This window comes from Ahaetulla prasina, chromosome 2 (genome assembly GCF_028640845.1).
Source record: "Ahaetulla prasina isolate Xishuangbanna chromosome 2, ASM2864084v1, whole genome shotgun sequence".
NCBI classification, from domain to species: Eukaryota; Metazoa; Chordata; class Lepidosauria; order Squamata; family Colubridae; genus Ahaetulla; species Ahaetulla prasina.
In genome coordinates, this window is record NC_080540.1 from 272,349,761 (window position 1) to 272,376,931 (window position 27,171).

Consider the following 27,171-nt stretch of genomic DNA (forward strand, 5'->3'; position numbering starts at 1 on the left):
AATTGCTCCAAAGCAGTTTTTCTGTTTGTAATATTGAAAGTTTGCAGAGCCTATGAGAGGACTATGGGAACTCCTGCTTCCTTCTGCTCCTTGCTCCTGGGTTGCAGCATTTTGCTTGCATTTCTTCAAAAGAAAAGGATGGCTCAATGGGTTTACAGTACAAATGCACCTCACTTCAGGCTACTTATATGTATTTTGTAGATGATTGAACAAATGCCCATCACCCCGTTGGTCATCCTATTTAGACTATTGGCAGATTCTTGCAACTTGTTCCCATATACATAACAGCCTTGGATAAATGTTTTTCATATTTTTGCCAGGGAACCGACTTTAACTAAATAGTTCACCGTGTTACTAAAATGACAGTTGCCAATCTTATTGGATGTGCAATTAAATTAAATTTGTTTACTCAGGCAATTCATTAGAGAAAAACACCCATTTTTTAATGGTGATATTGTAAAGTGATTCAGCTAGTTCCTCATGCTTTCATTCAATCAGGTTCACACCAGAGATGGGTTTCAGCAAGTTCTGATTGGTTCTGGAGAAGTAGAAGTAGTGGAAATTTTGAGTAGTTTGGAGAACCAGTAAATACCACCTCTAACTGACCCTGCCCCCATCTATTCTCTGCCTCCCGAGTCCTAGCTGATCAGGAGGAAATGGGGATTTTGCAGTAACCTTCCCCTGGAGTGGGGTGGGAATGGAGATTTTACAGTATCTTTCCCCTGCCATGCCCACTAAGCCACACCCACCAAGCCATGCCACGGCCATCAAGCCACACCCACAGAACTGATAGTAAAAAAATTTGAATTTTTTTACCACTGGTTCACACAGGAAGAGACAGCAGCACCTCTTTTCACCTGCCTCTTTGTTTTCTTAGAAACTCAATTACCTGGGCAATATTCTGGAATGAGCTATTTTTTCTCTCTGCTGCTCAGAATTCTGAGACAAGTGTGTGATTGAAATTAACACACCTCCTCCTCTCATCTTCCAAACGGCCAACTCTCTGCTCTTTCCCTTGTCCAGAGGGCAAACCCTTAGTGCATGGGTGTCAAACACGTGTCGTCACGTTGCCATCACGTGACGTAGCATGATGTTTTTCCCCTTCACGGAGTTGGGGTGGGCGTGACCTGTGCATGACGCATCTGGCCTTCGGGTCAACAGTTTGACAAACCTGCAGTGTCTTCACCTTTTTGTTAATCATCCCCTCAAGCCCTTAGTGATCTGATTGCTGTCTGCTGTATAGTTAGTCCTTGATTTACAAACATAATTGGAACCAGAATTTCCATTGTTAAGCAAGGCAGTTGTGAAATGAGTTGCATCAGATTTTACAACTTTCCCCCCGATAGTTGTTAAGTGAATTATATGATTTTTTTTAATTATTTTTTTTACATTTATATCCCGCCCTTCTCCGAAGACTCAGGGCGGCTTACACTATGTTAGCAATAGTCTTCATTCTATTTGTATATTTATATACAAAGTCAACTTATTGCCCCCAACAATCTGGGTCCTCATTTTACCTACCTTATAAAGGATGGAAGGCTGAGTCAACCTTGGGCCTGGTGGGACTAGAACCTGCAGTAATTGCAGGCTGCTGCTGTTAATAACAGACTGCATTAGCATTCTGAGCCACAGAGGCCCATCTTGTTAAGTGAATCTGGCTTTGCCCATGTACATTGCTTGTTGGAAGCCAGTTGGGAAAGCTGCAGTTGGCAATCACATAACCCCAGAATGCTGTAACCATCATAAGTATATTCTGGTTGCCAAGCGCCCACATTTTGATCATGGGACTGTGATGGTTGTAAGTGCAAGGACTTTGTAGGTCACCTTTTTTTTCAGAGCCGTCGTAACTTTGAACAGTCCCTAAATGAATGGTTGTAAGTTGAAGACTTAGGTGTGCCAGGCTGTGAGGCCAGAACCCATCTACATGCCCCAATACAAAAATTCATTGCCTCTTGGTGTCATATGGAAGCTCATTGTAAATGATTTCCTCAGTGCTTTGTAACTGCTGAGCTGTGGCTGGTCTCACAGTACCAGGGCATTGTTTTGTGCCATTAGCAACAAGTGCATGTTCAGAGGCTACCCCGGAACTTCATCCTGCTCACTGGGGACTGAGATGCTGAGAATCTCTGGGTTTCTTCCTGTAATATCAGCAGCTTTATCCAAACTACTTCATGTTGAATACACCATCTAAAACCTGAAGGTCATGAATTCTAGACGTGAAAGCTATTGCCTATTAACTGTTGACCAGTCATTCTATCTCTTTAAGCCAAGCCATTTCACAGGGTTGTTGTGGGGAAAATAGGAGGCAGGAGCATTAAATATATATGCTCACTTGGAATTGACAAAAAAACTGTGCTGAAAAATAAAGGTGAGATAAACATTTAATCACTCAATCAATCAATCCCCATCTATTAAATTACTAACTTTATGGTGCAGAATAGTGGACTGATCACATGATGTCCTATTTTAATTTCTGAGGGGTCCTTGGTGCTCTCTGAGCTTACTTGTTTTCTTGCAAATGTTTCATTACCCAAACTAGGTAACAGGATGATGTTATCTAGTTTGGGTAATGAAACATCTGCAAGAAAAAAAGCAAGCTCAGGGGGCACCAAGGATCTCTTATTTCAACCCCAAGCTATAAATATTCTCCTTTATTGGTACTTTGATTTCTATCAGCTGTTGTTAAATACAACAGCTAAAGAGCTAAACGAAAACAACCAAAGACACTGTTCACACTAGCTACTCACAATATTGTTTCCAGCAGGCTTGGAAAGTTTTGGGTCTTTTGTTAGTTTTAAATAGATACTGTATATAGACAATGTAAATACTTTGATGTTGCTCATGTGCTTTTGCTTATCTTTTATCTCAGTGTTTCTCAACCTTGGCAGGGGAATTCTGGGAACTGAAGTCCACACATCTGAAAGTTGTCAAGGTTGAGAAACACTGTTTTATCCTGTTCAATTAGTTAACTATTTTAGACGTTGACTGATGTTTAGTAAATAAACATCAAGTGATATTTTTAGTTAGATGAAGTGAGTGGTGTGTTGGCATGCTCTGATTCGGGTATGGGGTAAACAGTGAGTGGGGTAGGTACAGACTAAACTAGAAATTACCCACATTTTGAAGTTATGGTGACACATCTGAAAGGGTTACCCACATTTTGAAAACTTTTGGCTTAGGCAAGGAGGTTGTATCTGCTTCCACTTTATTTTTAGTAGAATATCAGCCATCATGCAAAGTAGGCTGGTTGGAATTTTTTGAGCAACTGCCTTTTGGATTGGGAGAAGGATTCTAGCAATTTTTGTTTCTTGTCTGTGTAGAGTAAAAGATAAGATTGTTGTTGCTGTAGAACTGTTTCATGTCTTAGCAAATGGTATTCCCCCCCGGTTTGTGTCTAAAGGCATTATTATTATTATTATTATTATTATTATTATTATTATTATTATTATTATTATTATTATTATTATTATTATTATTATTATTATTATACAAAATGACAGTATACACAGCCAGCGAGATAACTATGCTGGATTTCATATCACAGATCACTAGTCAAACACTTCTCAAGCGTTTAGGACTGCGTGATGTATCGGCGAATTATGTGAGCAGATCCCAGTAAGGTGGCCTTCTGCAGCTGACCAATGGTGATATTGTGAGCGCCAATTGCTTTTAAATGCTTGCCTAGGTCTTTAGGCACAGCTCCCAGTGTGCCGAGTACCACTGGAACCACCTGCACTGGTTTATGCCAGAGTCTCTGCAATTCGATTCTCAAATCTTGATATCTGGTGACTTTTTCAAGTTGTTTCTCATCAATTCTGCTGTCACCAGGTATAGCAATGTCAACTATCCACACTTTTTTCTTTTCCACAATCGTGATTTCTGGGGTATTGTGTTCCAAAACTTTATCAGTCTGTATTCGGAAATCCCACAGTAGTTTTGCATGCTCATTTTCAATCACTTTTTCAGGCTTATGATCCCACCAGTTCTTTGCAGATGGTAGTTGTGACACAAGTTCCAGTGGACCATCTGAACGACTGTGTTGTGACGTTGTTTGTAGTCGGTCTGAGCTATTGTCTTACAAAAGCTCAGTATGTGATCAATAGTTTCATCTGCTTCTTTGCAGAGTCTGCATTTGGGATCATCAGCAGATTTTTCTATTCTGGCTTTGATTACATTTGTTCTAATGGCTTGTTCTTGGGCCTCAAGAATTAGGCCTTCTGTTTCTTTCTTCAGTGTTCCGTTGGTCAGCCATAACCAGGTCTTTTCCTTATCTACTTTTCCTTGGATCTTTTCAAGGAACTGTCCATGCAGTGCTTTGTTATACCAGCTGTCAGCTCGAGCTTGCATCGCTGTTTTCCTATATTGATACTTGGTTTGCCGTACTTTTAGCAGCTTCCTCTTGTTGACCTCCATCAAAGCTGGTTCAACACTGTCTTTCACATAATCTGCCAGAGCATGTTTCTCTTCTTCGACTGTCTGCTTCACTTGCAAAAGTCCTCTGCCGCCTACCTTTCTGGGCAAATATAGCCTGTCAACATCACTATGTGGGTTGTTGTTGTTGTTGTTGTTGTTGTTGTTGTTGTTGTTGTTGTTGTTGTTGTTCTTCTTCTTCTTCTTCTTCTTCTTCTTCTTCTTCTTATTATTATTATTATTATTATTATTATTATTATTATTATTATTATTATTATTATTATTCGCACAGTCAGCCAGATGTTCAGACTGGTTTGGCACTTTTGTCTACCTATCAAATCCTTACCAAGGACCTAGGATAGGCAAATCTGAATGTTTGACGGTGTTAAAGATATCATCGCAGGATGGAAGCAGTTCCAAGTAAAGCTGCCTTCTGCAACTGACTGATGGCAAACTTTTCAATGCCTATGATGTTCAAGTGGTGCTCCAGTTGTTTCGGGACTGCATCCAAGGTGCCTATTACTATTGGTACTACCCTTGCTTGCCTTTGTCATAGTCGTTCTATTTCAATTTGTAGGTCTTTGTATTTTGTTATCTTCTCCAGTTCTTTCTCTTCTATTCTGCTGTCTCCAGGCATATCATCATCATCATCATCACCATTGTTATTGTTATTATTGTTATTATTACTATTATTCCACTTGCTCTGCTCCAGGGATCCTACCAACATGAAACCAAGGCTGTAGCTACTGGAGAAGCACTGGATTGTAAAATTATTGGGGCATTAATGTTTTGCCATCCCAGCTAGCAAGAACCTTTTTAAATGCAACAAAGGAAGGGTGGCTCGGTGGTTTCAGAGTGGTTCAGGGAGGTTTCAGTGGTTTCTTTTTAGCAACTGTTCTTATTTGCAGATAACCAAATAAGTACAATAAGTTTTGGAATTGCAGAGATAGAGAGTGTTAGCAGTTAATGTTATTTCCCTTTTGCATAGGGTGCCATGGGTTCAAAGAGATTTTTGTTCATGGAAGTCCAAGCATTGTTTGATTTGTGTTCCCTGCCTATTTGTCGCATTATGTTAGCAAAAATGAAGACAATGAAGACAACATGACTGGGCTTTTTCCTTGTGTTTTTAAAATAAAACTTGTATGCCGCCCAGAAACACTGGAAAGTGCGCAGTTGTAGAAATTTAAATAAATAAATAAGCGGTTGGAAGCTGACCTGACCAAATAAGTACAATAAGTTTTGGAATTGCAGAGATAGAGAGTGGACTTCCATGAACAAAAATCTCTTTGAACCCATGGCACCCTATGCAAAAGGGAAATAACATTAACTGCTTACACTCTCTATCTCTGCAATTCTAAAACTTATTGTACTTATTTGGTCAGGTCAACTTCCAACCGCTTATTTATTTATTTAAATTTCTACAACTGCGCACTTTCCAGTGTTTCTGGGCGGCATACAAGTTTTATTTTAAAAACACAAGGAAAAAGCCCAGTCATGTTGGGAAGGAAAAAAATAGACTCATCACATAATAACATCAAACAACAACAACATAATTCATCCCCCCATAATGGATACAGATGCTATCCTAGTGCAGATCCTGGAGAAAAAGCTAGCTCTTAAAGGCTCTCCTGAAGGATTGAAAGACCAAAGCTGTCTAGATCTCAGGGGCAATTGTTTTCCAGAGCAACAAGACATGCCCTATAAGATGGCACTGCTTAACAGACAGGACCTCAATCATGCTGTCCCTATTGCATGTTTAAAGATGGATAGAAAAAAAAATGGAGAAAGGCAGTCCCTAAAACATCCAGGCTATATGCTCACAATGATGGTAAATGATAAATAACACTTTGAATTGTACCTGGAAACTCACATTACTCCAGTGCGGGTTGCCAAAACTGTAGTAAATGGAATAATTATGTCTCATCTTTCTTAAATATTGGAGGCAATGTTATAAAGTTCAACAATTCTGGAAGATGATTTATTGTAGAATGAAACAAATCTTAAAGTTGAAATTCTTTTTCCTGGAACCTTGTTTCAGTTACTGAACCTTATATCCCTACAAAGTATACAGAGTTGATGCTGTATATATGGTAAAAACTTTCTGTATTCTGTACTTTGTCTTTTATTGGAAACCACATACAATTATCTCTTTAGAAGAATAGCAAACAAATTTAGGAATATACATGAATGTAAAAAAATAACTTTGCATTTTAGAAATAAGTCAAATATAAAATTTAATTAAGCTTGGAACCATTCATGAATTATAATTCTATATGTGATTTCATACTGTATTCAGAGTTTGCAATTCTCTTAACTTAATTTAATGTATTACTTTTTGCTCGAGTTGTTGAAGACTAGAATATTTTGTATCGGGTAGAAACCAGGGGTGAAATGCTCCCGGTTCACACCGGCTTGCCCGATTAGGTAGCGATGGCAGCTGCTGGTTCGGAGGACCGGTAGCAAAAATCCCTGGCCCTGCCCCCCTGCCTCTGCTGAGCCGCACCATCAGCAGAGGTTTGGTTTTTTTACTTTTAAAAGTTTTTCTTCAGCTGAAACATGCCTTGAAAAGTAAAAAAAACACCTCTGATGATCGCGGGGCTGAGCAGAGATCATCAGAACACTTTAAAAGTTTTTTTTTAAAAAAAACCTCTTCAGGTGAAGGGGGAAAAAAGGAAAAGGGGGGGGCTTTAAAAGGCTCCCCTGGCCATCCCAGCTGAGTTCCTCATCACCAGAACCTTAAAAACATGTTTTCTACATGTTAAAACAATTATTTTAAGAGGTTCTGGGCTCTTGAGGGAGAGCTTCAGCTGAGATCGTCGGAGGAGCTGACTTTAAAACTTCTTTTCCTCTGGCGATCCCAGAGGAGTTTCCTGATCCTAGCAAGCTTTTAAAATCACTTTTTAACAGCCCCCACTTACAAGAGCCCCCACCCATGCCCACCTAGTGCCCCCTCCTCACTTATCTATAATTACTGCATACTGCTCCTTTCGGGCTGGCAACGCAATGCTTACTTCAGCTACTGATTACAGCCTGCTTTGACTTCCTGCTTTGCTGAATGAGGAACTCTGGGATTTGAAGTCCACAAACCTAAAGCTACTAAAGTTGGAGACCCCCTAATCTAAAAAAATAAATAAAAATAATAAAATAAAATATTTGTGCAGCTTTCTGAAATTTGGTGTGTTTCTGTAGTGTTTCACTCTAACTACACAAGCACACAAAATCTCACAAAGCTGTATGTGGCATTTTGTGTGTGTGTGAGTCAGTTGTGTTGTGTGTGTGTAAAGTGGGAAAGTGTGAGGTTCCTGCTTTTTGCAGGGGCCGTTTTGGGTGAAGTGCAGCTGCTTTTACATTGTGTGTGAGTCAGTTGTGTTGTGTTGTGTTGTGTGTGTGTAAAGTGTGAAAGTTGGTTTTTGGTACCTCTTATAGTTTTGTATATTTTGTTTATTATTTTTATTATTTATTGTTATTGGCCACACCCATCCAGTCATCTGACCACCAAGCCATGCCCACCAATTAAGCCATGCCCACAGAACCGGTAGGGAAAATTTTTAGATTTCACCTGTGGTAGAAACTCTTGCTAATTGTTATTATTCTTATTATACTGACTGTTCTTGTTAATTATTGAACACTGACTTATAAAAATGATTTTGATCACTTGTTTATTCAGCACTAACTTAATGTTACTTCAGATTTTTATTCCATTTTATATAGTTTATACATTTCTTTTTTCTTTCTTTTTTGCTGTTTTATGTTTCTGAATAGAGAGAGAGGAGGGAAGGAAAGAAGGAAGGAAGGAAGGAAGGAAGGAAGAAAGGAAGGAAGAAAAAGAAAGAAAGAAAGAAAAAAGAAAGAAAGAAAAAGAAAGGAAAGAAAGAAAAAGAAAGAAAGGAAGGAAGAAAGAGAGAGAGAGAAAGAGAGAGAGAGAGAGAGAGAGAAAGAAAAGCTTAATGGTAGCTCACATAACAGGTTATTTAGTGAGAGACTGGGAAGTGGATGTTGTAGAAATGCTGATTCCCAGTTATTACAATAGTGGTTGAAGAATCTAGGCTTAGTTTGGCAACTTGGACTAATATAATAATGGTAATGGGGGCGTTGATTTGTGCATTAGCAGAAGTGTAATTCATAAATCTCAGGAAATTAAGATTGCCCTGGCCACACAACACATAGTGTTGCAACCTTTGCTGGGGATTTACAGGCTGGGGAGATGCAGGGCAGTGATGTTAGCAGCAAGAGCTGTATGTGCTGTGAACCTACCTTATGCCTGTTCCCAGTTATGATTAAGGATGCTTTCCTGTCACCAGCACTGAAACAATTCAGCTGTGAGTTCAATCAGTTCCTTTAAGTGAAGTGTGAGGAATCAATTTGTCTTCCATGTCAGGCAGTTGATCTTCTCATTTTCCATAATGTGGGATGCTTCATTTAGATTTTCTCCCTCAGGTAACAAAAACTGGTTTCTTCCAGCTTGTCATAGAAGCTAGACATTAGGAATATGTAACGTATAATACACAAGTTGATCCACACACCCACAGCTTTATTCATTTATGATTTGACCTTCAATTTTCTTCTTTCAGAAGGAAACCAAGTTTCCCAAGTTTGGTTTGAACTTCACAGAAAACTTGCAAAACCTCATGGCAATGTTTGTAACTTCTCTGCAACCAATTAACTTCTCCAGCAACCTTTATTAATCAATCCTAAAAGTTAACTAGAAAGAAAAAAAAACACTTTGGGCAAGTGGCGGGGTAAGTAGATGGTGTTTATATTTCACCTGTCTATGTTTTGCATGGAGGTTGTGTGTGTAATTACCACCATGTGACCTGTCTGCTGATAGGGCTCATCATTCATCAGCAGCCATGCAGCATCACAGGACAAAGAAGGCTTCCTCCTACCTTGATGGTGACTCAAGCCCAACGGCTGTTCTTTCTTCTTGCAGACTGTGGGGCAGGCAGTTTAATGGAGCGCGCAGAGCCTCCAAGAGCCTAGAAGCAAACAAGACCATCGTAGTGGGTGGGGGGCCCATTGTGATTGTCAGTTCATGCACGACCAGTTACTCATTGACAAGCAGCCTCACAGGCTTTGTTTTTCAGGTTCAATAATATACATACATAAAAATGATAACATCTGCTTCTAAACTTTTTTTTTTTTGGCAGTGAATGCAGTTGCTTTTCTCTGCCTTGTCCAAAACAAATTAAAACCATAGATCAGAGAATTGTGATTTGTATATTCTATTTTTAAGAGCTTTAAAAAAAAAGAAAAAAAAGAAAAAGGAAAGATGTCAAGGAAGGTTGCATAATGTTCAAAATCACCCACTGTACCATTAATCCACTATTGTTTTATTCAACTTTTACAGTTCAAAGTACAAAGGTTATGTAACGACTAAGAAGTAGCCTGGGTCTGTGCCATAATCATTCTTCAAGGGATTTGTTAAAATGCCTCTGCTGCTAGAAGTCAAACATTAACTAGTCACTTTCATCAAGCATTCAATACAATTGCTCTTTAGAATTGTAAAGAGAGAAGAGAGGCTATGCTGGATGGATGTGTGGCAGACAAATTAGAGATAGGTTATGCTTTTAATGCATGCATATTACCACCCTGGTTTTCCGTTGTATTTATAGTAATTTCCCCCAGGGCTTTCACTTGTGCATTTTAAAGGGAAATGTTCACCCTGCACATTTCAAAATGCACAAGTGTTTTGCACGGATTCAATTCTGAGAATATGCTTATTGAGAATTGCTAATGCCCTGTGAGGGTCCCTGTAAGAAATAGGAACAGGCCCAAAAGCATCCACTCGTAGCTGAGAATTGGATCTCAACCAGGATGTCCTAGGGATCTGGCATATTAACTATTGAATCACATTTCAAATACAATACAAATACTTGATTTTAGAGGGTGTATGTGTGTGAACTTATCAATTCAGGTGTAGTATATTATGGCCGGATCAGACTTTTGTGCCTTTTTTTTTTACAAGCCAAGGTTAAAAAAAATTGGCTTACTGATTTAATCAGCCAATGCCTCCCAATAAACTCAATACATCCAAATAATGACACAGATATGAAAGATGAAACTTCTTTGCAGTGAATGGAAAACATTGTAGTCAGTGCCATCTGTAACAAGTTCCTGTGATACTTAAAGACAATGTATAAGATGATATGTTCAGATACCACGATTTGTGCTTGCATTAGACATTTGGCTGAAGGTTGTAGGTTGTAGCATATGCATTATAACAGGGATCCCCAACCTTGGCAACTTTAAGACTTGTGGACTTTAACTCCCAGAGGTCCTCAGCCAGCTTTGCTGGCTGATGAACTCTGGGAGTTGAAGTCCACAAGTCTTAAAGTTGCCAAGGTTGGAAATCCCTGCATTATGACATATGTCATCAATGCCCTCTGCACCTCCTGTGAGACCCAGGTTGATCCTCTTACAACAGGGGTGTCAAACTGGCGGCCCGTGGGCCGAATGTGTCACATACAGGCCATGGCCACCCCAGCTCCACAAAGAGGAAATAATGTCACAAAACATCACGTGATGGCAACATGACACCATGAGTTTGACACACGTGTCTTAGAAAGATCTGATGACAAACATTTTTGTGTCCCATTAATTTAATTACAGTGCCTGGAAACTATAAGGGCTGCATATGGAGAAACCAGCTGCAATTCAAGCCTAGAAAGATGGAGTGGTTGCAGGTTTTTGCATTGTCTTGGCAAAATTCAGGAACAGAAAGATCCTTTCACTGGAAGAAAGATGAGATGACTAATAACCATAGGTGACTACATCATCTCTTTGTATCTCTGAGTTGCCTCATGCCTTGTGCCAGTGTCTCTGTGTCTGTGTCTCATCTATCCTTATGTTCATTAAAGGAGTTTGTCTCTTTAAGAAACAAAGGGAACTCCCTGTTTCACTCTTGCTCTTCCACTTCATATTTGTTTGTTTGTTAGTTAGTTTGTTTGTTTGTTTGTTTATTTTGTCACACAGTATATATAAGCATAAGCATGAAACAATTATACAATGTATAAGCATATATATGAGTATGAGTATGTAATAACTATATTAATTGAATATAACGAAAGAAACAATAGGCATGTTTGTGCTCTTATGCACGCCCCTTACTGTTCTCATGATATAGTTTAAACATGAGACTTCTGCATACAATATATTTCCCAATCTACTTCATGTATAAAGAATTCCTACCAGCATTTAGACATAGCTGAGCAAAGACCATATTCTGTTTCTAAGGCAAATACCTTGTGACAACTCCCCATCTTCCCAATGGGATTTTCTGCCAGTTATTCTTTTTACACTCTGCATATGTTCTGGACCACATCTTCCAACAATTTGCTGAATTCAAATCTCCAAGAATAATAGTTTTGGTTTCTGTAATTCGCCTAATTATAAAGATGGACCTTTTAATTTATGATCTTTTTTTAGTCGCCCAGGTGTGAGATCAGCTGTAAACAGCCTTTCTCTATGTTAGTCATCATCATCAAACCACAGAAGAAGCTTCTGTTCCTGGCCTCCAGATGGGGATTGAAAAATGGAAAGAAGGCAGAAGACTTGGCTCCATTCAGAAACATTGATTAGAAAACTGCAAATGTAACAGAATTTGTAACTTTTCACATTGTGAAGTAATAAACATATATCAACCAAAGATGATAAAATCAAACATTTATGTGTCCCATTTATTTAGTTACAGTGCCTGGAAACCATAAGGGCTGCATATGGAGAAACCAGCTGCAACTGAAGCTTACCAAGACAGAATGGTTGTGGGTTTTTGTTCCCTCAGGGTCAGGAGAGTTGACATCTCTGACCTGGGTAACACTCCTATGTACAGATTTGGTGTGCAATGGGAGGGTGTGTGTGTGTCCTCTTGGACTAATGGCTCCTGTTGCAAGAGCAGGTAACAGCTGGTGCTGGGGAAGAAGGGGGTTGGCTTTGTACATATTTATCTTGTATGCCAATTACTCCCATTGCTGGACTGGGAGGCCTTGCTCACAGTTACCCATGACTTAATCATCTTCTGTTTGAATGACTGTCGTGTGCTATACAAGGGGCATCTCATGGAGACGATTCGGAAGCTGGTTCAGAAATTGTAATGGACTGTGTGAATTGTTATGTATTCTTGTATGTACCTTTAAATATTTGGGCGGGAAATCAGCACGTTGCTGATTGGACGAAGCCGCCAGTAGAACTGTATAAAAGGAGAGGTTTTTCCCCCCAGCCTGTTGCTGGGTTCACCCTATATTAAAGAGCTGTTGTCACTACCCTGGTCTCCAGCCTCGTTACTTCCAGAACTTAACACTGGCGACGAAGGTGGGATTTCGAGGCTAAGGAGAACCAGAACCGAGCTGAAGCACGATAGACCCGAACCCAGCAAACACAGGGCAGAAAAGCGGAGATGGCCAGTTACACTCCGCCCGCACCGTTTGACCCGGCTAAAGAGAAATGGGGAACGTATATGACCCGTTTCGAAAGCTTTCTAGAAGCCAACGAACTGCAAGGAGTTCCAGATAACCGCAAAAGGGCTTATTTCTTAAGCCACTGTGGTCCGGAGGTCATTGATATCGCGGAAGCCCTGGCAGAGCCAACGCCGTTACAATCGGTGTCGTGGCCAACTCTACAGACTTTACTAAAAAACCACTTCGCACCAACGCCGTCCAAATCGTGCGGCGGTTTGAATTCGGAGGCGAAGGCAGATGGAGGCGAATCCATCGGTGACTACATGGCCGCCCTAAGGAAAGCGTCCAAGGACTGCGGATACGCGACCTGGGCGAGGTGCTCCTCGAGCAACTCATCCGAGGGGTCAGAGACATCCGTTTGCGGCGGCTGCTAGCAAAGAGCAACCTAACGCTGGCCAACGCCTGGACGAAGCCAGAGCACATGAAATGTCCACCCAAGCGGCGGAGACACTGCAAAGCCTGTCCCACCAAAGGCGAGCGCGAAGGCAACTCCAGTGCACCAGGAGGAGGTTCAGACCGAATCCGACGGTGAAGATGAGGAAGGGTCTGCCGAACCGAAAGCGACAAAGGGGACCGAGACGAATGCGGAAGCTGCGGTGGTCAACACCAGCGCCAACGCTGCAAGTTTAAGGATGCGACATGTCGGGCGGTGCGGGAAGAAAGGGCACCTAGCTCAAGTTTGTCGAGCGGCCCAACCTTCCGCCGAAAATTCAAATCGGCCAATCAGGCGGAATCGGCAAGGCGACCCGCGATTGGCTCAAACAAAAAGCGGATTCAAACCAAACGACTGTGGTCATAGGCGCGCCTCGACCAGTGGAGAAGAAGATCTTCACCAAACCAAAAATAGAGGGAGTACGGTGCCGGCTCGAAGTAGACACGGGATCAGCGATCACCATCATGTCCTGGGACACTTTGGCGAAGTCACTGCCGTCAGTCGCGCCACCTGCAAGCACAACGGCTACGAGTCCACGACTACCAGGGAATCGCATCCCTGTTCGAGGACCACCTCCGTCCGAGTCGAGTACGGACCACACAAGAAGACCCTGCCCATCACGATCGTCGAAGGGACCCTGCCCAGTCTGTTGGGACTAGACTGGTTTCGTGCCCTGGGCATGGGAGTGACTGGCATCTACAGAAGTGACTGTAACCTGAAAGACATTCTCTTTAACGAGTTCCATGTTGTCTTCAAGGACTGCCTGGGCAAGTACAAGGGGACCCCTATTTCCTTCAACTTAGACCCCAGGTAGCTCCCATTAGGCTTAAGGCGAGGAGAGTCCCTTTTGCCCTAAAACCAAAAATTGACAAGGAGCTAGATAAGCTCATAAATCAGGGGATTTTGGTGCCAGTCGATCACGCAAAGTGGGAGACGCCAATCGTCACCCCAATAAAACCAGACGGGTCAATTAGAATTTGCGCTGACTACAAGGCGACGCTAACAAAGCCTTACAGAAAAGCGCTTACCGGTTCCGTGGTGCAACACTTATTGCACTCTTTGGGGCAAGGGCAAGTCTTTGCAAAGTTAGACTTGGCCCAAGCCTACCAACAACTGCCCGTGAGCGCCCGCACAGCGAAGCCCAAGCGATTGTAACGCACAGGGGGCCTTCAAGTGCACCCGATTGCAATTTGGGGTGAGTGTGGCACCAGGGCTGTTCCAAAACCTAATGGAACGACTTCTGCAAGGGCTCCCAGGGTAGTTCCTACTGATGATGTCCTGATTTCAGGGGAAAACATAGAGGAATTGGGGGAGCGTTTAAGAAAGGTTTTGGGCATTTTCCGGACAGCCGGATTAAAAGTCAAGGTAAACAAATGCCAGATAGGGGTCGAATCCGTCGAGTTCTTGGGCTACCGGATAGACAAGAAAGGAATTCACCCTACTGAGAGCAAAGTCAAGGCAATTAGAGAGGCTCCAGCGCCCAAAAACAAAGCAGAGCTGCAGGCATTCCTGGGGTTAGTGAATTTTTACGCGGTCTTTTTAAAGAACAAAGCGACCGTTGCCGAACCGCTGCATAGACTGTTAGGGAAAAATACTGTTTGGTCTTGGGGAAAGTCGGAAAACAGGGCTTTTGAGGCAGTAAAGAACCTGCTCTCAAGTGATAGCCTGCTCATCCAATACCACAACTCATTGCCCCTAGTACTGGTCTGCGATGCCTCCCCTTACGGGGTGGGGGCTGTACTCAGCCATCGACTCCCAAACGGCACAGAAGCCCCTATAGCTTTTTACTCTAGAACGATGTCCTCCCCAGAGAGGAACTACAGCCAATTAGATAAAGAAGCACTAGCCATTGTGTCAGGGGTGAAAAAATTCCACGAATATGTTTTTGGGCGGGATTTTGAAATCGTGACTGACCACAGACCGCTACTAGGGATACTGGCTGGCGACCGCCCAACGCCTGTGGCACTTTCGCCACGCTTGACCCGTTGGACTATTTTCTTAGCCGCTTATTCGTACAAGCTGCAGCATCGACCAGGAAAAGAAGTGGGGCATGCAGACGCGTTAAGCCGATGCCCACTACCAGGGGCGACCGAAGACCCCACTCCGGGGACGCCCATCCTACTTATTGACTCGTTGGACTCTGGCCCAGTCACATCTAAGGAAGTGGCTCGGGCATCATACCGACATTATGTTAAGGACTGTACTCGGTTGGGTACAAGAGGGTGTCGCCACCGGCTTAACGGTTCAAGAATTTGTTAAAAAGCGGATGAGCTCTCGGCTCAAGGGGTGCCTGTTATGGGGTGATCGTGTGGTAATCCCGATAAATTAAGGGAAAGGTATTGGACCTCCTCCACGAGGTCACCCAGGGATCGTAAGGATGAAGGGCTAGCGAAGCTATGTGTGGTGGCCACTCATGGACTCAGAGATTGCTGAGAGGGTAGGGAAATGCCAGGCTTGCCAAGAGTCCAGACCTCTACCCCAACGGCCCCAGTCAGGAATGGGAAAACCCCAAGGGCCCTGGTCAAGAATCCACATTGATTTTGCTGGCCCTTTCCATGGCCAAACTTTCCTAGTGGTTGTTGATGCATTCTCTAAATGGTTGGAGATCATACTCATGAAATCCACTACGGCCGAGGCAGTAATCGCAGCCCTCGCCACCTATTCGCAACCCACGGGTTGCCTGACACTCTGGTGTCCGACAATGGGCCGCACCACGGCAGCCCAGTTTGAAGAATACCTGGCAGAGGAGGGCATCCGACATGCCCTCTCTGCGCCTTTCCACCCTCGTCGAATGGCCTTGCAGGCGTTCCGTCCGGAGCGCTAAGGAGGCATTGTCCAGGCTCAAGCCAGGTGACTGGCAAACAAAGATAGACTTCTTTCTGGCCGTTCAGCACAGAACCCCAAGCACTGCTACAGGCAGAAGCCCAGCCGAATTATTGATGGGACGGAAACTCCGGTGCCCACTTGACTGCTTGAATCCCCATTACACACCAGAGGGTTACAAGGGGAAATAGACAAAACAAGGGGAAATGGGCATAGGCGACCAGTGTGGGCCCGCAACTATGGGGACGGCCCAAGTTGGCTCGCAGGGCAAATAATAAAGCAACCGCCCAAAGTCATACTTGGTGAATTACAAGACAACCGAGTATGGAGGCGCCACATAGATCAGATAAGGAGCGAATAACTGAACAAACTAAGCCACAGGAAACAAATTATGAACCCTCCTTATTTGAACCCACAGCTGACCATGACCCGGGGGAGGCGCAAGACTTAGCTGAGGTCCCGGAGGTCCAGCGACGCCATCAGGTTCCCGAGGGAAACGACAGGGAAAATTACAAAAGTAATCCAGGGCCGGATGGCCAAGAAAAAGAATCTGCAAATAATCCAGGGCCCGATGGCCTAGAGAAAGAGCTGGGAGGAGAAAACAGACCCTCCGAACAGCTCAAAACACCACCCAGGACTGAACCGCGCAGGTCTGAAAGAACTAGGAGACGCCCAGGTTATTTGCGTGACTACGTCGAAAAATAACATGTAAATAAAATGTAAATAGAGGCAAAGTGTTTTCTGGGAGGGGAGGAGTGTTATGTATTCTTGTATGTACCTTTAAATATTTGGGCGGGAAATCAGCACGTTGCTGATTGGACGAAGCCGCCAGTAGAACTGTATAAAAGGAGAGGTTTTTCCCCCCAGCCTGTTGCTGGGTTCACCCTATATTAAAGAGCTGTTGTCACTACCCTGGTCTCCAGCCTCGTTACTTCCAGAACTTAACATGAATGACCTTGGAGAATGAGGGGCAGAGGTGCTGCCCAATGGTGGGATCCTTCCGGTTTAACAACCGGTTCGCTGATTGCGCTGTGTGTGTGTGTGCAGTTCAACGAAAAATCACATTTCGCATTAATGCTAGGTAATTAAAATAGCTGAGGCATGGCAATCTGCTCTGCCATGCTAATCAGCAGCAAAGATAAAGGTAAGTAAAGCGCAGGCATGGGCAGGCAGACCCAGCTGATTGTCGGAGCTACCGGTTCACTCGAACTGTTCTGAACCGGTAGAATCCCACCCTTGGTGCTGCCTAGAAAACATTCAGACAAGATACTGGAACCCTAATGGATTAACAGCCAGAGGAAGAAATTTAGGAAAAAACCCACCCTAATTGGTCAAAAGATTAAAAGCAGCTGTGAAAAGTTGTGTCTTCAGATTATCAAAATTCTGTTAATGTAGCCTTACAATAAGATAGAATTAGATCATCCAATTGTGTTTTCTGTGTGGTCTACCTGAGAAGGCTGATACCAATCTTACAAGCCTCAAAATTTAAATCTCCCACTGTCTCTTTTTACAGACTGATAAGTTAAGTAGGATCCTTCCTGAGTTTCTCTGTCTGTCTGTTGTGCAGTTGCAGATTGTCCTTCCTATCTGATAATTCTCTAGGTAACATCTTTCTCCCCTACATCTTCCAAGGTAATTTCCACATTCCATCATATTGTCCCAGCCCTTTGGGACAGCCTCCTACCCAAAATCCCTCCTCTTTTAGCTTTCAGAAGGCTGTGAAGATCTAGAATTCCCTCAAGCTTTGGGCTAGGAGGAGGGTTTATTTGTGAGTCTGTTTGATCTAGGGCAGGGGTCAGCAATCTGCAGCTCTGGAGCTGCATGTGGCTCTTTCACCCCTCTGCTCAGCTCCCTGTCGCTCAAAATATGCATCACAACCGCCAATGTGCGACACCTGCCGGCATGCGATTTATTGAGTTTTTCAATCCCAGGTAGGCCAACCATGGATAAATCCAAGAAAAGAAAACAGAACATTTAATTCAACTACATATGCTAGTTTTGTGGCCACACAAGAAATAGTCAGGCACAGGAAGGATTTTGTGGCTCCTGGTGTTTTCTTTTCTATGGGAAACAGGTCCAAATGGCTCTTTGAGTGTTTAAGGTTGCAGACCCCTGCTCTAGGGCCTGAAGACAGGCACTTTTGTTTTTAACCATGTTTTATGGATTGTTACGAGCTGCCTAGCTATTTTACTTATTTATTATTAAATTAATTGATTGCCCATCTTACCACAGGGAAATTCTGGGTAGCTGTTGTATGAGATAGGTGGCCATATAAGTTGTACAATTAAAATAAATTTGTTTAAAATTGCCTAACCGAATTATTGGAAACCTTCTGTGCATTATTAAAAACCAGCCACTTCAATTTTTTTTCTTGATTTGCTGATTGGCCAGGTTTGCCCACCAAAAAAGTCATAATGGTAGTAACCGCATGACCTGCCCTTTTTTTAACATGATACAATATGTTGCAATCATGGATAAAAACGGGGAATTTGTGCAGTTGTAGCTGCCATCTTGACTGTTATAACCTGTCCTGCAGCTGCCAATATTCAATCATCAGATGGAACTGAACTGGAAACAAAAACATTTGATATTTTTATTAAAGATTTTGCCAATGATAATTGCCATGCATATAATTTCAGAATGAGAAAAATGAGACCTACGCCTCCAGAAACAATTTATGATTGGTGAAATAAGTTACCATTAAACAAGATTGTTGCTATACAGTGGAAACGGGGTCACTTTAAAAAGCCTAAGGGGGAGTCATTACTACTTCCATTCAAGCCAGATCTGTTCCACATGGGCATGCTTTCATAATAAGAAGTACAACTTTTAATGACTTTGCATAATCCTCATTCATTCTCATCAACAAACCATCTGTTCCTAAATGGTAATTTCTACGCCAGCAATTTTATGCTGCAGCACTGAACTTCAATATTTAGATTGAAGTAGAACTACTAGATTTGAACTGCAAAAATCTGGATTTCCCTAAAGGCAGTAAAGAGATACTATAAACTCTGACCTTGGCTGCCATCTACCTGTTGTCTGGATATTTGCATTCCAGATCTCATAGCTCTAAGGCACGGGTGTCAAACTCGATCACGTCATGGGCTGAATTGTGACGTATCGCAATGTTTTTTGCCTTCGCGGAGCCAGGGTGGGTGAAGGCAATGTTTTTTGCCTTCGTGGAGCCTGTGTGTGATGTATCCGGCCCATGGGCCGCCAGTTTGATAGGCCTGCTTTAAGGCTTAAGCCATCCTTATTGGCAAATAATTTGCATTAATTGGAAACCTTATAGTAAATAAAGGACACAAATCAACATGCCAGGTTAATAAAGCACCTTCAGTGTTTTGGGGAAATCTAAAAATAACATGATAGAAATATAATGTGGGACTGGATTTTTTTTAAAACAATTAATTATTATTATATCAATAAATAAAATTACATTAAGATAATAAAGGACTTACATGCATATGACTATGTAATAATAATATAATATTACATTTAAAAAGGAAAAAAACCTGGGTAATTTTATCATGATGAATAACAAAAATATAACCAAGTTGTTAAGAGCCTCAGTGGTGCAGTGGTTAGAGTGCAGTACCGCAGGCTACTTCTGATCACTGCCGGCTGCTGCAATTTAGCAGTTCAAATCCCACTAGGCTCAAGGTTGCCTTCCATCCTTCCGAGATGGGTAAAATGAGGACCCAGATTGTTGGGGGCAGTATGCTAACTCTGTAAACCATTTAGACAGGGCCGTAAAGCACAGTGAAGCGGTATGTAAGTCCAAGTGTTATTGCTATTGTTCAAAACTTTTTTTTTTGCCCATGGATTGAAATAAAAACCCCTCCAGAAGATTCATTCAAATATTGGCAAACAACTTCTATCAAGAATCTATTACTGCAAATTAGGTAAAGATTTATCCTTGCAGCATTTCAAAGAATATACTAATTATTTGAGTTAGCCTATGCATGAAACATTCTCAAGCCTTGATTTGTTGATAAATGTCAAATTCCAGAGACAAAATTTGTATGCAAAGGTTTAAGCACCAAAGTCAAACGGTATCTTTTAGTGATTCCCTCAATGAACATAAACAATGATACAACCGCTACATATTACCAACTTAAATATTGCATATTTGCAGATTTGAATACATGCTTACTATTTATGTGCAGTTGTTGGTGGTTTCAAAAAAGAAAACTGTAAATATGACAGATGCAAAGGTTTGGACAGTCTTTCAGTCAGTGCTTTGTAGCAACCCCTTTGGCAAAAGTCACAGCTTGCAAACATTTCTTAGGATAGAAAAATGGCTACCTTTTCTTTCATTTGGCATTCCCCCTCCCCCCAGTCTTCTAGCTGAAATACATTCTGAGGCATCTTTGCATGCACTGTATGTTTGAGATCTCCTCACAGATTTTCACTAATATTCACTAATATATAGGGCCGGTTTAGCTCAGGCTGGTAAGGCCTGTTATTAAGAACACAAAGCCTGCAATTACTGCAGGTTCGAGCCCGGCCCAAGGTTGACTCAGCCTTCCATCCTTTATAAGGTAGGTAAAATGAGGACCCAGATTGTTGGGGGGGCAATAAGTTGACTTTGTAAAAATATACAAATAGAATGAGACTATTGCCTTATACACTGTAAGCCGCCCTGAGTCTTCGGAGAAGGGCGGGGTATAAATGTAAACAAAAAAAAATAAAATAAAATTCAAATATTGGGAATGGGAAGATCATTCCAAAATTCTATTTTTTTCTGTAAAAACTTCACGGGCAATTTGGAAGTATGTTTCAAAATCACCATCTTGCTGAAACTATCCAATCTCTTTCCAGTTTGTTCAGTTTGTATGGGTTATTAGCTTGAAACCAATAGAAAGAAAAATCTGCTCGAATTGTCCCAAAACTAGTCAGAATAATGAATGAAAATCCACATGTCACTGCAAATGATCTGAAAAATTTAATGACAATGGATTAGGTATTCACAAGTGCAGGGTAAAATATTACTTACCCTGATGATTTGCATGGAAGAATTTTTAGCCAAGGAACTTCTTCAGCTCTTGAAGAACGTCCTTTTAGAGCGTCATTGAGACCACTTGGACTCTCTAAAAGAATGCAAATGACCAGATGTCTGCAAGGAGTATAAAACCTTCCATTTCCCACAATCCAATCAGAGATGAAGAAGTTTCTTGGATGAGAAACGAAAAGTTTTTAAAGTAAAAACAAGAAAGTCCAGTTGCCTCCTTGAAAAAGTGCCTTTGGGACAACCCAAAGAGCCAAGTTTGCAGACCCCTGATCTAGAAGACTATTTGAAAGGAATGGAGGCAGCCGACAACATATCTCTTCTTGTTAATAAGTTTGTTCCAAAGGACAGATCTTGGACGCATCTTTGAATGCTGTCTGTGAATGCTTTATATAAGCAAAGTTGTGCCAAGAAAAGGAATAAAAGAATAGAATAGAACTGGCCAAGTGTGATTGAACACAGAAGGAATTTGTCTTGGTGCATATGCTCTCAGTGTACATAAAAGAAAAGATATCTTCATCAAGGTACAACACTTACAACACTTAATGATGGTCATAGGGTACAAATTTAACACTTAATGATACAACACTTAATGATAGTCATAGGCTACAATTAAGCAATCAGGAAACAATATCAATATAAATCGTAAGGATACAAGCAACAAAGTTACAGTCATATAGTCATAAGTGGAAGGAGATGGGTGATGGGAACGATGAGAAGATTAATAGTAGTGCAGATTTAGTAAATAGTATGACAGTGTTGAGGGAATTATTTGTTTAGCAGAGTGATGGCGTCCAAGAAAAAACTGTTCTTATGTCTAGTTGTTCTGGTGTGCAGTGCTCTGTAGTGTCTTTTTGAAGGTAAAAGTTGGAACAATTTATGGCCAGGATGTGAGGGGTCTGTAAATATTTTCACAGCCCTCTTTTTGACTCATGCAGTATACAGGTCCTCAATGGAACACAGGTTTTTTTATTTATTTATTTATTTGTCAAACACAACAGTATATATAAGTATAAGCATGAAATAACCATACAAATTGGATATAATCAAAGGGAACATTAGGACAGGAACGGTAGGCACGTTGGTGCTCTTATGCACACCCCTTACAGACCTCTTAGGAATGGGGTGAGGTCAATAGTAGATAGTCTTTGGTTAAAGGTTTGGGGATTTTGGGAAGAGACCACAGAGTCAGGTAGTGCATTCCAAGCATTAACAATTCTGTTACTGAAGTCATATTTTCTACAATCAAAATTGGAGTGGTTCACATTAAGTTAAATCTATTATGTGCTCGTGTATTGTTGCAATTGAAGCTGAAGTAGTCTTTGACAGGATTTTATGAGTTATATTCAGGTCATGCCGAAGGCGGCAGAGTTCTAAATTTTCTAAACCCAGGATTTCTAGTGTGGTGGCATAAGGTATTTTGTTGTGATCAGAGGAGTGGAGAACCCTTCTTGTAAAATATTTCTGGACTCGTTCAATTGTATTAATGTCCGAAATGAGGTTTGGGTTCCTGAGAGGTGAGCTGTATTCGAGAATTGGTCTAGCAAATGTTTTGTATGCTCTGGTTAGTAGTGTAATCTTTCTGGAGAAGAAGCTACGCAAGATTAAGTTTACAATTCTTAAAGCCTTTTTGGTGATGTAGTTGCAGTTGGCTTTGGCACTTAGATCGTTTGATATGAAAACTCCAAGGTCTTTGACGGGGTGAGGGTCATCTACAAGGTAATGTCCATCAAGCTTGTATTTAATGTTCTGATTCTTTTTTCCAATGTGTAAGACAGAGCATTTGCTGGTTGAGATTTGGAGTTGCCAAATTTTTGACCATTCCGACACAAAGTCAAGGTCTTTTTGAAGGGTAGCTGCATTGTTGGTAGTGTTAAATAGTTTAACATCATTGGCGAAGAGAACACAATTACTTATAATATGGTCACAGAGGTCGTTAATGTACAATATGAAGAGTGTTGGTTCTAGAACACTGCCTTGGGGGACACCTCTATTGACAGGAGCAGAATTTAATAGGGCACTGCCTATAGGGCACTGCTCCCACCCTCTGGAACGAACTTCCCCCAGGACTCCGTCAACTTCCTGACCTTCGAACCTTTCGCCGCGAGCTTAAGACACATCTATTTATCTGCACAGGACTGGACTAGAATTTTAAATTTTAAATTTGATTTTAATGGGGTTTTATTATTTTAATCATAATTTTAATATTCGGCCTTATTCAATAAGTTTTTTAATTGGTGTTTTATCTTGTATTTATATTTGTGTTTTTATTAGGCTGTAAACCGCCCTGAGTCCCTCGGGAGATAGGGCGGTATAAAAATGTGATTAAATAAATAAATAAATAAATAAATAAAAATTTTGACCACGTTATCTGTATGACAGGAACGCTGTTATCCAATTATGGAGGGGTCCGTAGATGCCGTAGGATTTTAGTTTTAGAAGAAGTTTGTCATGTACCACTGAGTCAAAAGCTTTACAGAAGTCTGTGTAAATTGCATCTATTGCTTTGCCCTGATCAAGATTTGTAGTCCATATGTTTTTGCAGTGAAGAAGTTGTAAATTAAATTAAATTAAATTAAAGTTGTAAATTAAAGAAGTTGGTAGCATTGTTTTTTCTGCAGTTCTAATTATCCTCTGAAGTCTGTGTCTGTCTTGTTGGGTTGCAGAACCAAACCAGACAGTTATAGAGGTGCAGATGACCGACTCAATAATTCCTCTGTAGAAGGGCCTCTACACTGATGATATTCATTGAATTTATTTTGTTGTAAATGGTAAATTGCCAGTCACCTACTTTTCAGCTATTCAAGTTTTTTTTTTAATTTACATTTATATCCCGCCCTTCTCCGGAGACTCAGGGCGGCTTACAGTGTGTAAGGCAATAGTCTCATTCTATTTGTATATTTACAAAGTCAACTTACTGCCCCCCCAACAATCTGGGTCCTCATTTTACCTACCTTATAAAGGATGGAAGGCTGAGTCAACCTTGGGCCTGGTGGGACTAGAACCTGCAGTAATTGCAGGCAGCTGTGTTTTAATAACAGGCTTCTTACAGCCTGAGCCACACCACGGCTCAGGCTCAAGTTTTTGATTGTGTAAGAAAAAAATGCTCTATTTACTCTGTATAGGTAATGAATCTGTCTTTAGAAGAAGAAACACAATGAAATGTAATGCCTCATGAATGAATATTTAAGTTAGAATATGACCCCATCTGTTATGAAAGCAATGGACAATATTCTCTTAATTCTTCCCAGAAGGCTCAATACAATTTTGTTCTAGTCTCTAAACACACTTTAAAAATGAAATTAAATCAAGTTGACTCTCTGCCTGTGTATTTTGCAAATAATCACCTCCTTGAAAATATCTTGACACCATTTCCTTGCTGGTTTCCTGTCCTTATTCTTTGCAAAAAAAAAACCACACACACACAAACACAAAAAAAACCACACACACAAGAAACCACCACCCACCCAAAAGCTTGATAATGTTGAGAAAAGAAAAAAAAGAGTAGGAAAAAAAATTATCAATGCCCCACAAAATTGTCTTCAAACTGTTTTCAGTGGCTTTGGTATAGATTTTTTGTTGCATGAATGAATCTGTCATCCCCTAACAGAATTTTGGGGGATGAGTTGGATACTTTGCAATATCAAAAACTGTTTTGTTGTGCAAAAATGTGATTTCAGAAGAGAGAGGTCTGGGAGGGTCTAAGCTTACAGAAATAAATAGAATCTAGAGAGGTTTTCAACAGTGCTAGACTTGATAAATGCTGGGTTCTAGAAGACAAGGAATTGATATAGATGTGGCTTTGGTAGGGAGGGTGGCTTTGGTAGGGAGGGGTAATTAGGCCAAAATATTTCAATATTTTGGGCTTCCCAACAAGCCATGCTTTCTTAGTCATTGATTTCAATGGACAACAAATGATGTAGAAAAAAAATATGTTGACATAGGATAGACTGAGAAAAGTGAGTTTGAAGGAACATTCTTTCCTCTTGAAAAAAGGCTGAATGTGTCTTAATAGAAGAAGATTCAAACTCTTAGTCTCTTGACTAGCATTTATGAGTGTCAGGGCAGAATTAGCAATGTGTCAGGAAACAACAGGAGCTGAATATGCAAGTATTAGGAGGAACTAGAACTCAGGTCAACAACTATAAAGTTTTTTCTTAGCAGGGATATTAAAATTAAAAATATGAGAACAGATAGATTGCTTTTATACTTTAAACCTAGATAGGTTCATACAGATGAAGGACTCATGGAACTCTCCAAAAATGATAAGAGTTTATTAAAATATAATATATAGCTATGCTATTCTGTCTTTTTCTTCTTAACATATTATCTATGAAGAGAGGACACAAAAGTCTGAACCCTAAATTTGTCTAAGAAATGGAGAAAGTATTTTGAAAGTTTTGCATGAGGAATATTTTTAACTAGTTTACATAGATTTTTTGAAAACCTTAAAAGCATCCATTTATACTAGTTTAGATTCTAGAATAGCTTCAAGGAAGTAGTTGTCTGAATTTTGCAAAAAGGATGCTTATTCTATAGCCACGCCTGTTATTTTACTGAACAATATTTTCAATTAAATATTTAACCTGCTGATATAACAGCAAATACAAACAGCGGGTATTATAACAGTCGTAGTCGTAAAGGGTTTTGGGGGAAAGATGTGTGTTATTTCTATAGTTGAAAACCATGGCCCTCAGTCTGTGGTGTGCAGGTCCATTAGCAGGCAGTACACGGAAGGATAGGAGATAATATAATAGTGATATAATCAATCTTCTCATTTGTTAAGTCCTACTACTTGGCCAACTGCTGACAAATCCAATATATTCATGAGTGAACATAAATTATTAGACATAGCTACGTTTTAAATACACCTTGATATATCACTTCAATATCTGTTAGACATAGATTGTGTTTTAGTTGTAAATATAGCTTGATTTTGTTGTAGTTCACAAAGGCTTCAGGCGATGTTATAGTGGTCTGCATAAAGCAAAAAACATTGGGAAGTGCTGCTACTAATCTTTATCTTATTCTTATATGGAGCATATATATTTAAGTTTTAATGAACAATAGTTATTTGGCAAGCAGTATGAATGTTTGAATTTCCATTTTCTCAATATCATAGTCACAGAAGGATGGTTCATTTATCAAACTATACAGGAAGTAATGATTTATAATGAACACCTTTGGATTTTAAATGGTTTTATTAGCTTGGCCATAAATTAGTAGAGTATGTTAGAAATGAGGGGCTGTAAATTAGGAACAAATTGATCTCAAGAAAAAAAATATCTTGCCTGTAACTTATCACTATAGTTAAAATACAGCCAAATGATTTCTGGTACTAGACTTGAAGATCTAGATTTGTTCTAGATTTGAAGATTATCATGCTATCTAGGGATTGCAAGATTTTTGGTCAGCGAGTTTGGAGATACTAGTAATGGGAGAAGTATGCAGACCCAGGAACTGAGTATTTTTTATTTTTTATTTTATTTATTTATTTTGTCACACAGTATATATAAGCATAAGCATGAAATAACTATACAATATATAAGTATATATATGTATGAGTATGTAATAACTATATTAATTAGATATAATGAAAGGAAACAATAGGACAGGAACGGTAGGCACGCTTGTGCTTTTATGCACGCCCTTTACAGACCTCTTAGAAATGGGGTGAGGTCAATAGTAGACAGTTTTTGGTTGAAGCTTTGGGGATTTTGGGAAGAGACCACAGAGTCAGGTAGTGTATTCCAAGCATTAACAACTCTGTTACTGAAGTCATATTTTCTGCAATCAAGAATGGAGCGGTTAACATTAAGCTTAAATCTATTGTGTACTCTTGTATTGTTGTAATTGAAGCTGAAGTAGTCTTTGACAGGAAGGACATTGTAATAGATGATTCTATGAGTTAAACTCAGGTCATGTCGAAGGCGGCAGAGTTCTAAATTTTCTAAACCCAGGATTTCAAGTCTGGTGGTATAAGGTATTTTGTTGTATTCAGAGGAGTGGAGAACTCTTCTTGTAAAATATTTCTGGAC

At 40.6% G+C, this 27,171-nt stretch overlaps 1 long non-coding RNA gene across 6 annotated transcripts in view; it reads left to right on the top strand.

Moving 5' to 3' along the window:
- The window catches only part of LOC131191351 (uncharacterized), a 68,927-nt gene extending 56,767 nt beyond the window's left edge, over positions 1-12,160 (top strand). For 3 of the 6 annotated variants that reach the window (XR_009153474.1, XR_009153479.1, XR_009153478.1), the window contains 3 exons: positions 8,982-9,149; positions 11,020-11,173; positions 11,836-12,159. This is a non-coding gene — a long non-coding RNA (uncharacterized LOC131191351). Of the gene's footprint in view, positions 1-8,981; positions 9,150-11,019; positions 11,174-11,835 lie in introns of all 6 variants that reach the window. The other 3 variants (XR_009153475.1, XR_009153477.1, XR_009153476.1) reach the window with 2 other exon arrangements.
- The last annotated feature ends 15,011 nt before the right edge of the window (positions 12,161-27,171 follow it).